The sequence below is a fragment of the Mastomys coucha genome, unplaced genomic scaffold (assembly GCF_008632895.1).
Source record: "Mastomys coucha isolate ucsf_1 unplaced genomic scaffold, UCSF_Mcou_1 pScaffold11, whole genome shotgun sequence".
Classification (NCBI taxonomy): domain Eukaryota; kingdom Metazoa; phylum Chordata; class Mammalia; order Rodentia; family Muridae; genus Mastomys; species Mastomys coucha.
This window is the reverse complement of record NW_022196893.1, coordinates 23,938,108-23,956,128: the sequence shown is the minus strand read 5'-3', so window position 1 is coordinate 23,956,128 and position 18,021 is coordinate 23,938,108. Positions and strand designations below refer to the sequence as shown.

The window sequence follows — 18,021 nt, the reverse complement described above, 5'->3', positions numbered from 1 at the left end:
GACTAGGCTAGACCCTGGATAAGTATGTCATGGGTGCTGACTAGGCTAGACCCTGGAGGAGGATGTCATGGGTACTGACTGGGCTAGACCCTGGAGGAGGATGTCATGGGTACTGACTAGGCTAGACTCAGGAGGAGGATGTCATGGGTACTGACTGGGCTAGACCCTGGAGGAGGATGTCATGGGTACTGACTAGGCTAGACCCTGGAGGAGGGTTTAGGAAACCTGGGTATAGAGTAGGGTTTTGTAGGTGGTGCAAAGATTCCTGTGGGTGGATGCAGTGCTTTCTTGGTGATTTTTCTTGGTGAATATCATGGTGATAGTCTTGGAACATAATTCCAGGGACTACTTACAGATAAGAGGTACAGAGATAGTCATTAGTGAGAATTCTAAGAATTAGATATTTCTGTTTAATATTAGGTAACTCTTAAGTAATCCTAAATATCCAAAGATTGGATTTTTCAATGCAGTGTTGGTTTTAAATGTCTAAGCAGCCTTGTATTGAACAGTAGCCTTGGCTAGACTTTTTAAAAGCCCTGCAGCTCAGAAAGCAAGATTTTATTACTATTCCTTAAATAGATGGAGGTAATATAATAGTTGGTGTTTAGGAGGGATGCACTCAGGAATATTGTCTAATAAAGTAATTTTTCTATCACTTAGTTCAAATGGAGGACAAATTTCTATTTAAAGGTTTATTTAGCTTCATCTTTAAAACATGCAAGGACATAAAATCATGAGAGTTTCTTTTTTTTTTTTTTAATAATGAGATCCTGTTTAGAAATCTGATTCTGAATATTTGAACATCTTCATAAAGACAGGGAAAATGTATCCTAATTTTCAGGGGGTAAGCAGGATGCTTTTGTAAATCATTCTGAACTGTTAAATCAAGGAGGGAAATTTGTCCTTTGAAGGCATTAGAACTGGGGCAGTATCTGTGTGTAGAATGCTTGGTGATGCACAACCTGTCCCTCTTCCTCCTTCTGCCTAGTCTAACTTGAAATCAATGCTTCAGGGACACATCAGAATTGCAGGACATTATTTCTGGAGGGCTGATGTGGGCAAGGCTGTCCCTCCTGTGTTCAGGCTCTTTGTGTTCTTGATTATCTGTGGAATTTGTTGGATGGGATTATTCCTTTGATTCTAATGTGCAATGAAAGAATTGGTAAGTTTTATTGGGAAGTTTGCAGGGCTCCCTCTATCTCTGGTATTTGCTCAAATCTCCAATGAGTTCAGGAGAGTTCTTCCCGCCAACAATATGTTGCTGTATTTTTTTCGTTGCTTCCTCCTTCCTTCATTTCTTTGCTATTTGAGGCAGGTTCTCACTATGTTGACTTTGGCTGGGCTGGAACTCACAAAGTAGATCAGGCTGGCTTAAACTCACAGAAATCTGCCTGTCTCTGCTGGGATTAAAGGGATATACCATATCATCTGGCCTTGAACCAACAAGAAGCAAACTCAATTTCCCTTGCTAATAAGGGCTAAATGTCCAGACCAGTAGAGCAGCCTCTCTTAGCCACATGACTGACAGCAGTGTTAGCTTGTAATTCAATGGGACAATTGCATTACCTATCGGGAGCATTCAACTTGGGAAACAAAGACTAAGTCAACACCTCTTAAGGTAGAGATGCTAAAGAGGCACTTAGCTGATGAATCTTAAATATTGAAGAGGTCTTAGTGAAGAAAGGGCATCTCTTTTTTCCTGGAGTCTACGGGTAGCTGGCTGTGAAGGCTCACGCTTGCCTGGAGAAACTAAAGTAGTTGAGGTTGTAGCTGATCACAGCTTTTCATGAGCATCCTTCGCTTCCATGTTTTATTGATCACAGTGATCATAAGCTAGCTATACCTCAGGTTCCAGGGCAATGAGTATGTAATCCATGATTCAAAGGGAGATATGTAAATTCCATTATATTACAGAGATTTTAGATTCTCAAAGTATGCTCCTCTGTTGCCATATTGCCATGTTTCTTGGCAAATGAAAATGAAGTGGCTCAGTTTCTTTAATGTCCTCCGACAGAACACAAGAGCTCTGGACTACTTTTTGTTCATAAGCACACAGGCTTCCCAGGCTTTCTCAGTTTGATAGTGAGAAGAATTAATTTATATATCTTAGTACTAATGATGGAAGTTATTGCTTTGTACACTGCTCACCTTTCTGAATTGTTCATTACTCATTCGCCTAAGGGAGGTAGCCTTTCCCACCTGTTTTCTACAGGTTCCTTAAAATAAAGACTGTATTTTGGCAAATGTTTTCCCAGTTTTTAAAAAAGTGTATGATGTTTGAACTGATGTAAGAACTTTTAAATTTTTATAAGGGTTATCTGTTGGTCTTGATTTTAGCCTTTTATCTAAGAAATCTTCAAGTTTATCTTCTAATTCACTTCCTACCCTGTTGGAATCACTTCTCCTTTCTTGTACTGTGGCTGGAGACCAGCAGCCATTTCTTAGCTTGAGTTATTCTCTCTTATTTGCCAATTTCCCAGAGGAAGCATTTCCTTGAATATTTAAGACAACATTATGCACACATTTAATAAAATATTCCTATGCCTTAATGCTCTTTCTGGAAAAAAAAAAGCCACCATGGTGCTTTTGAGGGGAGTTGTTCTCTCCTCCCACTTGTCTCTGCTGCCTCCCCTGGCATCAGGGTCTTTTCATGTATGTCATGATTTCAGTGTTTGCCTTATTCATTTAGAGGTTAGTTTAGAAAATGACTAAATGTTAATCTATAATCTGTAAGGTTACCTAAGAGTCAAGATGTATCTATCGATCAGCAAATGTATCAGAGCAGCATTCCCTCTGGGTTCCAAGACAGTAAAGAGAAATTGAGATAAGCTATGATGACATCACGGTAGACATTGCTGTCCATGTCCCTCTTTAGATCATGTGTACTCTCCTACTTCCTTCTCTGATGCTTCTCCAACCCCACAATGGTCCATTTTTGTTTTCCTGATTTTGGCAGTTCCTCCAGGTATGTATTCACACCTGAAGATTTGGTGCTAGGAGCCTCAGATGAGAGAGAACATAGAGCATTTTTTTTCCGGGTCTGGGTGACCTCACTGTGTATGATCTTTTCTACTTCCATCCATCTGTTTACCTGAAAGTTTCATGGTTTCATTTTTCTTTACCTTTGAACAGTATTTTGTGATGTGTGTGTGTGTGTGTGTGTGTGTATGTGTGTGTTACACCTTCACTATCCATTTCTCTGTTGAAGGACCTTTAGATTGTTTCCACTTCTTAGCTACTGTGGGCAGAGTATCAATGACCATGGCTGAGCAAGTGTCTGTAAAGTAGGATGTGGACGGAGTCCTTTGGGAATATGACAAGGAGTGGTACAGCTGGCTCATATTGCAGATTTATTTTTGGATTTTTGAGGATTCTCCACACTGATTTTCATAGTGGCTGCACCAATTAGGGGAGGAGAGGAAAATAAAGACAGAAAAAGATATGTGTGTAAAATAACACAGTAAGGATGTCTGAAAGAGTAATGAGGAATCATGCTATTAACTATCTACCTAAAACACTTAAATAAGATGTTGTTTATTGATATAATTATATGTTGATACTGTCTCTAAGAGCCAAAGACCTTTTGACAAAGTCTCCAACATCAAGTATGAGAAGACTTCGAGTTGTTGGTAAGGGTTGTCCAAGAGAATTAGAGGTGGAAGGTTAGCCCCTATTGCTGAAGACACCATGTACGTAACACCCAGGGCCCAGAGGCCCCTAGGCTGGGATGACCTGAAAGCCACCTTCCTGAGGACTAGCTTTCATGGTACCAGAAGGCACCATGCATGCCTCTGAAGGATGGAAGCGATCAACAATTCTCTCCGGCTATGAGGCCTATGAACCACAGTGACCACTGTGGCTCAGTAACCCCAAGGGTGGTGTTGTGAAACGTACACCTTGGTGGTGACCAATAGCTCTCTAATTGGATTTAAAACCCTCTCAACAAGAGGAAAATCTTACCTAGAACTGGAAACCTAGCCAACTACCCAGGGCTAGTGAAGCCATGGATGGTAGAGAACCTACAACTGCCAGTTTCCTATATTTATATATTACATGACTAAGTTATAATTTTATGATCACAGATAAGAATAGTCCTTATCTCTCCTCAGAGAAACTTCTATTTGTAACAGATGTGTACTATTACAGAAAAATACAACCAATCAAAAAGTACAGAGTTGTGGAGCCCAGTCCCTATAGATACATCTACAGTCCATTATTCAGTTACATCTAAGGATCAAAGATAATTGTGGAAGAGGGGCCAGAAAGATCGCAAGAGCCAGAGGACCAGGGAGTTTGCTGTGAGACTGTACCTTCTAGTAATGTCAGAAGTTACACCCATGGAGTCTCACTCACCAGATGGACGAAAGCCCAGGAGGCCTCAGTACTACAGAAAGCGCTAAGGAGTGCTGAGGGCAAGGTAGTCCCCTCAGGAAGAGCACAGTAATCCCTTATCCATTGGCAAATGGTCAGTCCTGAAAACACACAGATAGACAATCTTATATAGACAGAGCAGGGTGTATTTATGTATTTAGGAATGTGTATGTGTGCGTGTGTGTGTGTGTGTGTGTGTGTGTGTGTGTGTGTGTGCATGTGTGTGTGTAATAGCTATTAACCAAAAAACAGTCCATGGAGTTGAAAAAGAGCAAGAGGGGTATATGAAAGGTTTGGAGAGAGGTCAGGGACATGGGAGATGCAATTATAATCTCAGAAAAATGAAAGAAATAATTTTTAGAAGCCTCTGCCCAAACCTCCATTTGAGCATTCAGGCCCTGGGAGAGTGGAAGGCAGCAAGGGATAGGTACCCCAATAATCAGTCGTTGGGGTGCTTCCACTGCCTCCTCTGACTGAGTCCTTTCCCACAATGGCTGTCGCTTTATACCTACAGTACATTACATCACCATCCGTCATCATCAATACATGTATGTGTACATATATTTATGTGATTGATGCAAAACTTCTGTAATGCAAAACAAAATATTAGTGAAGTGACACTGGACAAAAATGGGCTCCAAGTGAGCTTGCATTTTACAGATGAAGTGAACAGAAATGCTGCTTGGTCTTAGGAACTAAGGCAGTGCAGACGGAGCTAGTCTATAGATCTATATGTCAAGGGATGGAACAGCTCTCTGTATTCTGGCAGAATGCAGAGCCCCGTCCTCAGATGCTCTGACGAGTTAGGCAAAGGCACGGAACAGACAAAGAGAGGAGGGTAACATTTATGTTTTTTAAAATGAACCGGATAATTCTGTCCGCACTCACTTATGATTCAAAGGTTAACATAAAAGTGTGAAATCTTTTGGAGTTTAAAATTATTATATATAGTTTATCCAAGCAGTAATCCCCTCAGAATTGGTTATTACCACTATTAATGACTTGCTAGTTAGAGTGTTAATGGCCCATAGCAAAAAACTGCTGGTAATGACTGATTTCAAAGGGATTATTGCTTAATTAATGACATTCCACCTATCCTTAGTAATTTTTGTATCAGTTTTATTGCCTATTTCAAGATCCTGAGCCCCAGTTTATTATATTTGAGAGAATATCATCAAGACAGATAAAATAGATAATAATTTCAATTGTGGCTAACTTTGCAATGTATAAGAACATCACAAAATTATTTCAACATCTCTTTTTCTCTTATTAGTAAAATGTTACATCTGACTTAGGTTTAAAATATAGTTTAAAAATTGACATTTGTTTTTGCATGACAAAATGTCTAGCTTTTTTTTTTCTCTTTACGTTTCTGCAATTGGGATTGGGTGATGAATGAGAAATTGAAGTGAGATAAAATAGTTTAGTTTGTGAGCACTCAGTTTATGTCGAGGGTGCTGGGCAGAAAGCCATGTGATCTAAGTTTCAGGCAGCTCTGTCTCAGCATGGTCACCTGGTTTAGCTTTTCTCCTTTCACTATCTTCATGAGGTCAAATGCGGTCTCATTGGGATAAAACACATGTTTCTGTTAAATTTTGTGGCTTTTGACACGACCCAGCTTCTCACAAGCTGTCTGATTGGAGGCAATCTTAATGCTTATAGTAGGTCATCTTCATGAGTTGTCTTAATTGACTTCAAAAGATGAAGCTTGGTACTAATTAAAATATTTGTCAAGAAAGGGGAGAAACTCATCTTCCCACAAAGACATGTTAGCTCCTGAAGTCACCACACTCATTGGCTGAAATTTTTCTTTGCTTAGTTTGTGGATGTGAGATTTGGGGCAGAAGTATTTTCAGCTCATTGTCCAGGTCTCATACTCAAAGCATGGTCTGGAGACCCTGGGGGCTGAGGTTGGTCTGGGAAAGGAGCTGGCACAAAATCACGTTCCAGGTGTGTCATAAGGACAAAGGGTGGTTTCCTGACCGTGGGATCCAGGCAGTGGGAACAGAGGCCCAGAGAGGAGCCTTCATGGTAGTTCCCTGAACAAAGGAAAATACTGGACATTTGTATCATTTCAGGGTGATGTTGAGTTCCTCTACCATGTACTTGAATATGGAGTAGCTTAAGTGACAAAGAGTAGGAAGGATGCTGGGTACTAGTTATGGCCATAAATTGGGCGTGGCTAGGCCACAGCACAGCATTGCTTCTTAACTGTTCCAGAGACAGCCAACTGCAGGGAGATGTGAGCTGATATGGTTTAAACTCTTAGGGTATGAACGGTGTCTTAAAGGCATCAGGCCTATGATCTAACCCCATGAAGCCAAGCCTTGCTTTCTTAGAGCATACTCAGGTGTTCAATTGCCCTTCCATCCTCAGGCTCAAAAGAGGGCCAGTTTCCAGAGCTCTATGATGTTTGATAACACTCTATAACCTAAGGAGATATATCAATATTAGCAGAGCTGTGCAAGTCAGTAAATCATCTGCATTCTCTAAATAACCAGCACCTGATATTATGGGTATGCACCAGTAAATGATTTTTTTTTTAAAGTAGAAGACAGACCGGGTTTTGATGTAGAGAGAAGTTTGTTGTTCTTGTTTCAGATTCCATTTTGCTAGGAACTACCAAGAAACTCCCATTTGTTGAACTTTGGCACAATATCAAGGCTCCTGTGGTCTGGAAAGACTTTAGAACAATCCCCCTTTTCACTTACAAATCGACAAAAGATCAGCCTGTTCTTCGTGTGCTCAGTTGCAATGATATTGCAGTTAAAATGGTATTCCTGAGTGGAACTGCATAGAAACACAGTTGTTCGGTTAGGCCAACATTGCAGTGGCTTAAAAAAAGAGATAAAGTTACATCGTCCTTACCAAAAAGCTCCCTTTGTTTTGGAGAAATGTCATAAAAATATTAATATAAATGTTAACAAAGTGGTAATGTAATATATTTGTTATTGTTCTAAAATTAGGTGATTACTAATTTAAATTTTCTACGTTGCTTCATGATATAGTTAATAACAGTATTCAGGTCACATGAACAAATCCCTTTGAAATCATAATAATTTTTACTTGTGTAAAAGGACCCCCGAGGACAAAAATTATGAGGACAGGAACTTTAAGTCAATTGCAATTCTGGAGAATTACTTGCTACCACTGTGCACTTAACAACAGCCAGGAAATGTACTCTCTGTACCAAACTGATGTCTGAGAAAGCATTCTGAAAATGTCCTGTGCTGTGGCAAGCCCTGGACGAAATAAGTACCTCCAAATGCCATGGGCCAGATGGGTTGAGTGTCTCCCAGGGCTTCATGTGTTGAAATTTGAACCGTATCACAAGCTGTTAGGAGGGGTGAAAGGTGAAGGACCTGTGAGGTTTATGGCTGGGATTCTGGGAAGTGATTAGATAATATCCCTGTCGGGATCCTGGTGAATTTCTAGAAGAGGAAGAGACCAGAGTCGCCCCCTTTCTTTCTGGCGTTTGATACCTTTTGTGTTTGTGGTTTTAGGACTGGGCTGGCAAGAAGCCATCACCAGGCGCAGCCCTAGGCCTTTGTGCCTTCGGGATTGACTCCCACACAAACAGCAACTTCATTTTCCAATTTCCCTCCTCTTCCTCCCCCTCCTCCTCTCCCACCTCACCCCCCACCCGTTCTCCTTCTCTTCCTTATTTTCTTAACAAAATAGTCTACCTCTGGTATTTCATTTTGGTAACAGAAAAGATGAATACAACGGGAGTAAGATTCTAAGGGAGAAACCTCATTTGTGGAATATGAGAGGTTAACTAACAACATCATCCCCATACTATTCAGATTCACATGTTGAAATTAAATTGGCTCACCTAAAAATAGATAAGACAGACAGCGAAAGGTAATGCGACTTTGTTACTTTCAGAATTTGTATAGTAAGTCCTGACACTGATCTTGTTTCTGTGTCTTGAGTCAGTAGCCCTGAGGCTGGGTTGCAGTTGGTGAGAGAGATCCCTGGTCGCCCATGAAGCAGGGGAGTGATTGGCAAGCTCACATTCTCTCCCAGCAGCATCTTTACTGTCCGGTCACTCTCTCCTCCTCCAGAGAGGAGTGCTTGAGTGGAAGGCATCCTCGGGACCTAGACATGGCATTCACTTTTCCCTCCTACCCTTTAAAACACTCAGTTACCGGTAAGTGTAAATATTTGAGACTGTCTCCAGACTTAGTTCATACAAACCTAAGGCAAATTCTGCAATGACCTTCACTGCCTTGATAATAAAATTCAGTTCCTGGGGAGAAAGGCAGATCTGTAAGCTCCACGTTTGCTTTCAGCTTGTACACAATGACAAACAATTAAAGGGAAGATTAAATCCATCTCCTTTCTGGCACATCAAAATCCTGATTGATGGAATTCTGTATCTCTGTGCTCTTCCTGCACATTGGTACATCTTTAGCTGACAAGACAACAGAGAGCCCCCTCTCCTCTGAGGAGATGGGTCCAACCATATTTTAGTTGCCTAGTCTTGTCCCTTCCCCGGATGTCAGGTGTGAAGCAAAGCTCTGAAAGTTCAAGATGATTGCTGTGGCCCCCTCAGACTATGTCTGTGACTCTACCGGCAGATGGCTGTGGTAGACTTCTGCACTCAAGCCTTGGAGAAATGTCCCTAAGTCTTCGGAAGCAGATCCAGTGGACGCATTCCTGGTTGAAGACTGGTTCTAGTTGAAGACTGGTTCTGTGCTGCAGAGTGAGCCATGGATATTAAGGCAGTGACTGCTGTCTTGTTAAAATATTGATTACATAGGGTAATCACCCTCCATGGAGTGCATTTCAAAAAGGTCTGAATTGAGCATCTGACTAGAGAAATCCACCTAGAAAGCATAATAAAAGGCAATGACAAAGTGCTCAGCAAAGACAGGGTACATTGTATGAAGAGGGCTAATCACAAGCAGTGGAGCAAATATTCAAAGACTCTTAATAGTGAAGCCAGCATTACTCCTCACCTGCCCGGAGTGAATTCTGAATTGTCATCTAACGTTGTAGGTGTGTTCACTGGTGGTCAAACACTCCGCTATCAAACCTGCCCATACACAACATTGCTAGGGAATCATTTATAATTTTTCCATGATACATTTATGATAAAAAAGCATATGGGTTGCTCAGAATGAGATTTAAAGAGATGCAATGGTTTTGCTAACCCCCCATTTTTCCCCTCCCTCATGAGTTGTTTATTTAGTACCCACTGCCTGCTCAGCACTGTGTTCATGTAGGGAACATGGTGAAGCACACAGACAAGATAGGTGCCTATAAAGGACTTACTGTAACTTTGAAGAAAAACAATGAAAAGGTACCAGAAAGTTTAAAGAGTTATAGAAAAAACAGAAAGTTGTAACAGGTGAGGCACCCATGGATGGAGGAGCCCATTAACCCAGAAAGGAAGCGCGCTTCGGTTTGGCTTTTCCAGAGAGTCATTGCCATGTGCTAACAATATCTGCCTGCTCTCCATCCATAGCTTTCCTTGCTGTCTATGGACTCTACCCCAGGAAGCCAAAGTGCTTGCTCTCCTTTAATGACTCCTGGGACTCTACCTCTACAATTTTGATCAGTATTACAGCTATTTAGTGGTTTTATCATCTGCCTTTGCAACTTGGGCCTCGATTTACCGTTCAACTTGAGCAACACCTGAAGCCTGGGTACACTGTGCAGACTCATATTCCTTGGGTATGTGTACAAATCTCTTTGAAAGAAGCGTTGGTTCCTTGGAGGTATTCACTGAGAAGTTGTCATGGTCACAGATGGGAAAACACTGGCTGGGCCTTCTTCCTCTCTCTCGAGAACCCAGCTAGGCCAACTTGTTCTTCCAAACAGTGTTGCTCCAAATATCTTCACCTTCACAGTTCATAGATGTGCAACTGAGTTCCTCGGTTGGAACGTGCTTTTCTTCAGAATACCTTGGAAATACATATAGATGAAGGGAGTCCTCCTGATCCTAGACTCGGTCTCGTGGTCTTGTGCACGTGAGGTACAAGGGAGAAGTGCTCTGGACAGTTGGAAATTAGCAAATAGCTCACTTAAGTAAACATATCTTCAGGCATTGTGACGTTTTGTATATTCTTGGCCTAGGAAGTGACACTATTAGGAGGTGTGGCCTTGTTGGAGTAGGTGTGGCCTTGTTGGAGTGGGTGTGGACTTGTTGGAGTAGGTGTGGCCTTGTTGGAGTGGGTGTGGCCTTGTTGGAGTAGGTGTGTCACTGTGGGTGTGGGCTTTAAGACCCTCATCCGAGCTGCCTGGAAGTCAGTCTTCCACTAGCAGCCTTCAGATGAAGATGTAGAGCTCTCCACTTGCACCATGCCTGCCTGGATGCTGCCATGCTCCCATCTTGATGATAATGGACTGAACTCTGTAAGCCAGCCCCAATTAAATGTTGTCCTTATAAGTGTTGCCTTGGTCCTGGTATCTGTTCACAGCAGTTAACCCTAACTAAGACAATCAGGGATTCTTGCTTTTGTTTTTTTAAAAGACACAGGGTTTCTCTGTGTAGTCTTGTCCATCCTGGAACTCTTTCTGTAGACCAGGCTGGCTTCAGACTCACAGAGATCTGCCTGGCTCTGCCTCTGGAGTACTGGGATCAAAGGTGTGTCCCACTATGCCAGCTGGATTTTGGTTTTAAGTACAGAGGGACTCTGATTTTGAGAAGAGAATAAAGTTGCTAAAAGGGCTTAGAGCAGTGTGGTCCATCCCAGGAAGGCTGGATTAGGATATTGGAAGCTGGGCTGGGGCCCCATCTTCACACGGCAGGCTGGATATTACAGCATGCTTCATGGACACCTGCAGACATCTGGCCCACCCCAGCTCCAGTCTTACCATACTGCCACCATTTACTACCTGTTACTGACTACAGCTGCCACTGCATCCAGAGAGGCCCCTCTAGGCCTGACTTGGTTGCCTCCTTAGCTCTATCCTTAATGTGGGCAGGTGTGTCTAGTTAGCAGTGCCAAGTCCCCTACTGCACCCAGCTGTAACAAGGGCTGGGAAGGCAAAATCAGCTGACTTTCCACATCTGTGAGTTCAACCAATTGTGGGTGGAAAATGTTTTTGTTTTGTTTTGGTTTTGGTTTTTGGTTTTTTGTTTTTTGTTTTTTTAATGTGCATCTGTAGACCTCTTTCTTTTCATTATTCTGAAAGAATATACTATAACATCGGTGTTCACGGCGTTCACATTGTACCAAGCATTTAATTATAAGAAATCTAGAGGTTATTTTAACTAAAAGAGATATTTGCAGGGTCTGTGCAAATTCTGGAGCACCTGATATAAAACAGCTGCATGGTCTCTGGCTTTGGTATGTATGAGATGAAGAGCATCTTGGTACCAGTTCTGAAAGCCGAAGGAGGACTGTGAGCTCTTCAGCTGGACAGTAGCCCAAGCATAAGCCTCAGCCAAGGATTTCGTGATAACCCACTGTGGGATTCAGAGAGCCTGAACCCAGAAGGTCCTAACCTTTGCCTTCACCTTAGCTCCAACTCGAAGCATCCGGAAATAGGGACAGTGTCTTCTCTTTCTAGACTGATGTTATCGATCACATGACATCTGGTTGGTGTCTACATTCCAGGTGTAGGTTGATTGAGAAAGGGTGGGGTTATACTTGTGTTTCTCTGAAAATACACAAGGATTTGTCAGGAAAAGGTTGTGCTTTACTCAGAAGGTGTATTATAGTGTCAGGGCTGCCATTCCAAAGTGAACTGGTATACTGGACCGTTTTGTGTCAACTTGACACAAGCTGGAGTTATCACAGAGAAAGGAGCCTTCCTTTGAGGAAATGCCTCCATGAGATCCCACTGTAAGGCATTTTCTCAATTAGTGATCAAGGGAGGAGGGCCTTCCCTAGGCTGATAGTCCTGGGTTCTATAAGAAGGCAAGCTAAGCAAGCCAGTAAGGAATATCCCTCCATGGCCTCTGCATCAGCTCCTGCTTCCTGACCTGCTTGAGTTCCAGTCCTGACTTCCCTTGTGATAACAGCAGTGTGGAAGTAAGCCAAATAAACCCTTTCCTCCCCAACTTGTTTCTTGGTTGTGATGTTTTGTGCAGGAATAGAAACCCAGACTAAGACAATGGAGAATCCTCAAGGTTCCCTAAACAGCAGAAAGGTATTTTGATGGGTCTGGAGGGTAGAAGCTCATTATGATTCAGTTAGGTGTGGTAGTTTCTGAGGTTCCCCTCTGTTGTCTTACAAATGGCCACCTTCTCTTCGTGTCTCATGTGGTCTCTTTTCTGTAGTGCATGCGTATGTGTGTGTGTATGTGTGTGTCTGTGTGCGCGCGCGCGTGTGCGTGTGCGTGTGTGTGTGTGTGTGTGTGTGTGTGTGTGTGTGGTGTAGGTCCATTCTCATTTCCTGTCTACCAGGATCAGTCACACTGTACATGAATCCACTCATATGACCCCACTCAACCTTTGTTCCCTTAGGTCCCATTTCTAAGTCACATTCGGAAGTGAGTAGGTGTGGAGAAGTGAGTAGGTGTGGAGCGTCCACGCAGGAGTTTCAAGTGTCTCAGGATCAGAACTGCAAAGGATCATTCAGATTGTCCTAGTCTGAACTTTTCATTGGGATAAGTCAATGGGTCTCCAGGATTTTTTGTTTATTTGTTTTTAATAAGTCTTCTGTTTTTTTTTTTTCTGTGTAAGGAGCCCACTGTCTTCAGGAGAGCTGTTGTTGCCAGTGGCTTTGCACGTGGGTCCCCAGCACACCATCCTTAGAGAAAGGCACACAGGAAATAGGCAGGAGCTCTTTCAGGTGAAACTGTGAGCATCAAGGACATGTGAGCCAGGCCAGGATCTCTCAAGGACATGAAAATGGAGCCAGTGCAGTGATAGTGTATTTTGTTGACATGGTTCGAGTTGGGGAAAAAAAAAACCCTGCCAGAATGAAACCTAGACTTCTCAGATTAGGACTTCCTTTTCTCTTAGGGGCTATATTGGGATTCTTCTAAAGCGTGCATGTTCTCTCAATCTACAGTCATTTTGCTTCCAATAAGAATGAAATATGCAAAGACCCACACTGGAGGGTCCTGGACTTGGGTAGCCTGCCCTTCTGACATTTTTGAATACCTCATAGCACCATTTCTTGCCCTCTGTGGCTCAGATTTTCTGTAACTGACACAGAATGTATGGCTGCAGAGATAGTCCATGATGCCTGGTGACCTGAGTCACATCCCTGAAACCCACAGAAAAGTGGAAGGAGAGAATTAACTCCTGTTCACTGACAGACAGATGGACAGACATGTGCATACACACACACTACATTTTAAAAATGAATGCATTTGAGACTTCATTTAAATATTCTATTTTGGCTCTTTTAAAGAAAATACAATTGACAAGATTATATTCCTAATATTGCAGAAAGTGATCTCGGTGTGCTCCTTCTAAGGATAGGTTAAGCTAATTTTAATGCCAAGGTAGGCTGATTCTGCATCCATCTCAGCGAGATGGTTTAATCAGGCTGGGCCAGGCTGTTTACCCTGTGTACTCAATGCAAATCACCTACAGTACCCAAGCCTTCTCTAGCAGGTTTCACATTCCCAAAGCATGCACCTCCTATCTCCCAGCTCCCACCTTGCAGTTGTACAGATGATTAACTACAAAGAAAGCTTATTTCTCCCAAGTGGGGTGGTAATGCTGTTTTTCAGGAAGAAAATATGTGGTGAACCAGCACTTACCAATGTGAATGTATCTAAATTTTAAATATCGCTTTTACATATATTATTTATTCACTAATAAAAAATGAAGTGGATGCAGGCTTTAAAAACTTTTTTTTTAAAAGTCAACCATCATCGCAAATGAGAAAGAATCGGGAAGGATTGTTATATTTATGCAAAACTTATTTTTTCTGGGATGGGGAAAGAGGACACAGAGAGATTAAAGATATCCACAAGTCATCAATATGTCGGCTGTTTTAATTTAGCCTTCTGACTAAGTCTTAAAATGTACTGTCTTGCACAGGGCTTTATCAGTTCACCTTCCCTCCAAGGAGATAAAATAAATGAAATCAGCATTCTTTTCCACTCCCTTGGCATAAATTATTACTTACCCTAAGCAAGATGACTGATGCTTTTTAAAGCTCTTCTAATTACGTGCTAAACAGATTAGCAGCTGAAGGAGGTCCACGTAGAGCCGCCCTGAATGGAGATGATTCTCTGATTACCTGCACATGCGAGGTAACCGTACCCCGCCAACTGGTTAGCATGGTCTATGTTAGAAAGGTCTATGCTGTTTGTTGTAGACTTTGAAATAGGAAATTTCCAAGCATTTCAACCAAGTAACATTTTTTTCCTTCACTGTCTTTAGAGGACGTCAGAAGGGGAGCAAAGATCAAAGCTGGTGACTCAGATATTTGGTCCATCACCCACTCCTGCTTCTTCTCTATTCTGAGTTAGAGTGGAAGATTTACAAACAGCAGCAGTCATCCCCAACCCCCCAATAGGATGACTTAAATATATATCAGTAACAGTACCGTATGATTGATGGAGATATTTAGGTGAACAAGACCTCCAAATGGGGTCTGGAGAGAAGGCTCGGAAGCAAAGAAGACTTATTGCTCTTCCAGAGGACCCAAACTCAGTTCCCTAGTCAGGTGGTTCACAGCTTCTGTAATGGTGGGTTCTTTCTCGCTTCCTTCCTTCTTTCCTTTCTCCCTCCCTTCCCTCTCTCCTTCTTTTCTTCTCTCCCTCACTGCTCTAAAAAAACAAAACAAAACAAAACAAAAACTCCAGCTTTAGGCTAGAGAGACAGCTCAGCAGTTACGGGCATTTGCAGGGGACCTGGTGGGGTTTAGTGTCCCGCATACTGTGGCTTACATTCCATTCCAGTTCTAGGTTATCTGATGCCCCCTTCTGGTCTCCAGGGGTACTGCACACATGTGATGCCCCCCCCCTCTCTCTCTCTGTATACATATATATATATATATATATATATATATATATATATGTATACAGGCAGGCAAAATTTTCAAAAATATAAAGTAAAATAAGAATTTAAAAGATCTCTAAATAATAGTCTGAGGATAAAGGTACAAGCTACTTTTTATTAAGTTATGTTTGCTACATTTATTTATTTGGGTATGCATGCACATGTGCGCGTGACAGTGAATATGCAGACAATTTGTGTGCCAGTTCTTTCCTTCTATCTTGGGAGTCCTGGGGATCAGACTGGAGCCATCAGGCATGGTGTCAGGATTCTTTACCCACAGAACCATCCTGCCAGCCTATAATTGAAAAAAAAATAATACTTTAATGACTTCTTTGATAATTTTACACATGTATATGATGTATTTTGATCATTCACCCTTACCCTCTAACTCCCCTTGGATGTGTTCTCCCCTAATTTCACATCAATTTAGTCCAATCTGTTTCCCATATACTTGTGGGTCTAGAGGCTAGTTGCTAGAGCATGGTCCACCTAGCAGGGGCCATCCCATTAATGAAAACTCTCTTTCCCCCGTCCCCCCCCCAACTGCCATCAACTATCTGTCAATTACAGAAGCCACTGTTTATTAATATATATTTTTAAAATTATTTTTATGGTATGTGTGTGTGCCTGCATAAGTTCACGCAGACGGAATGGGTGCAGTAGAACCCAGAACAAAGTGTCAAGTCCTTTGGAAATAGAGTGCAAGGTGGTTGTGAGCCTGCCTCTGCCTGCAGGGCGTGCGGGGTGGGGCATGGGGGCGTGGCGCATGGGTGTGGCGCGTGGGCGGGGATTTGCGCTTTCTAATCAGGCAGGTGGAAGGCTCTCTGTTTTAAACCTTGGCAATGTAGTTTTCAGGTACTGTACCTGTTAGCTCATGCACTCCTGCACCAGAAATGTCAGAGTGTTGAGGCAACAACCAGACCAAACCAGACCAAACCAGACCAAACCCAAACCCAAACCCACACCCACACCCACACCCACACCCAAATCCAAAGTGACTCATGTGCACTGGGCATGCAGCCAGGCCCACAAGGTTCAGAAAGGACCAGGCTGCACCAGGAGGGAGCTGTGAAGTCCAATGGGCCTGGTTTGCTGGTTGTAGGTATGATCAGTTTCCGGGGTGCACACAGGCACTGGCAGCAGTGGGCATTCGCTGGATGGGGTTTCCTGTGGGAAACAGAGCCGCTTTCCTGTAAGGGGATTCGTTTCAGGGCCAGGCTGCTTCAGTTCCCTGTTTGGCTTTGGCTGTGCAGCGTCTGCATTTTAACCAGCTACCTCAGAGGCCCTCTTAGATATTTCACCGCACTGTGGGGGAGGGAGATAAAAAGACGATCGGATTAACCTCCTTAACTCCTCAGGAGCTTTAGAATTACAGATCTGCACCTTCCGGATGCAGCTCTCCTTTCCTTTATCCCAGCTGCTTGTGCCTTTTCCATTTCTAGGGTTTTTCTTTCAATACCCGGTCTTTTCTTGAAGTGCCAGTGTTTCCTGACATTTTGTGTTATCTTACCTTTCCTGGCTCCTAAAGAGGCTCTCCAGTACCTTCTGTTTGTGCTGATGTTTGGTGATCGGCTGCTCTCTTTCCCGTGGGAAATGGTCATTCTAGGAGTCTTAACGTGAAGAAGCACTGGGACGGAGGGATCTGCAGCTTGGGGCTGTGTAGGACAGCTAAGCTAAGGGACCCTTCACTGAAGATTGCTTTCAAAGCTACAGGCTGCTGAGTTTCTTCTCTTAATGTGAGTGGATGGTATTTGCTGTAATAAATTACCATAAACTCAGGGACTCAAAAAGCAAAGATTTATTTTCATACAAGTGAAGAGGCCAGGAACCCAAATCCTCTACATTGGGCTGAAGTCAAGAGGTTCATGAGTCCTATGAAGCTGAAAAGGGAGACACTGTGTCTGATTTCTGGCTGCTGGGGGCTGCAGAGGCTGCTGGGAGGCCACTGGGGTGGCATCACCAGGGCCCCCGACACTTGTCAGGACACACCCTTCTCTTTTATTTGTAGGCAAGTGTGTACGGGCCGGTTTTGTGTGTCAACTTGACACAAGCTGGAGTTTTCACAGAGAAAGGAGCCTCCCTTGAGGAAATGCCTCCATGAGATCCAGCTGAAAGGCATTTTCTCAATTAGTGATCAAAGGGGGAGGGCTCAGCCCATTGTGGGTGGTGCCATCCCTGGGCTGGTGGTCCTGGGTTCTATAAGAAGGAAAGCTGAGCAAGCCATGGGAAGCAAGCCAGTAAGCAGCACCCTCCATGGCCTCTGCATCAGCTTCTGCCTCCATGGCCTCTGCATCAGCTCCTGCCTCCAGGTTCCTGCCTTGTGTGAGTTCCTGTCCTGACTTCCTTTGGTGATGAACAATGATGGGGAAGTGTAAGCTGGATAAACCCTTTCCTATTCAACTTGCTTCTTGGTCATGATGTGCAGGATTACAAACCCTGACTAAGACAGCAAGACTCTCCCCTCTAAGAACATATGCCATAGCACTTAGCGCTTAACTGCTTAACTGAGTGGCCCAGGGCAATCTCATCTCAGGCCTTTGATTCGATGACATCTAAAGTGATGCCCTCCCCCCTTCAATATAGGAAACATTCTTTGGTCATAAGGGTTAAGGCCTAGAAATTCAGATGGACCAGCAATGTATGTTAACCACCCAGAGGTTGAAAACAGCCCAGCATGTGGCCGTTATAGTTATCTAAGGCCTGACAACAGCTTTCTTGCTTTTTTCCTG

The 18,021-nt window shown here is 43.0% G+C and overlaps 1 long non-coding RNA gene across 1 annotated transcript; it reads right to left on the bottom strand.

Annotated features, from left to right (window-relative positions):
* Positions 1-8,652: 8,652 nt before the first annotated feature.
* Positions 8,653-10,408, bottom strand: LOC116081846. Its single transcript, XR_004115037.1, has 2 exons — positions 9,996-10,408; positions 8,653-9,203 (listed from the first exon to the last, which is right to left on the bottom strand). It is a non-coding gene; the product is annotated as an uncharacterized LOC116081846 (long non-coding RNA).
* Positions 10,409-18,021: the final 7,613 nt, after the last annotated feature.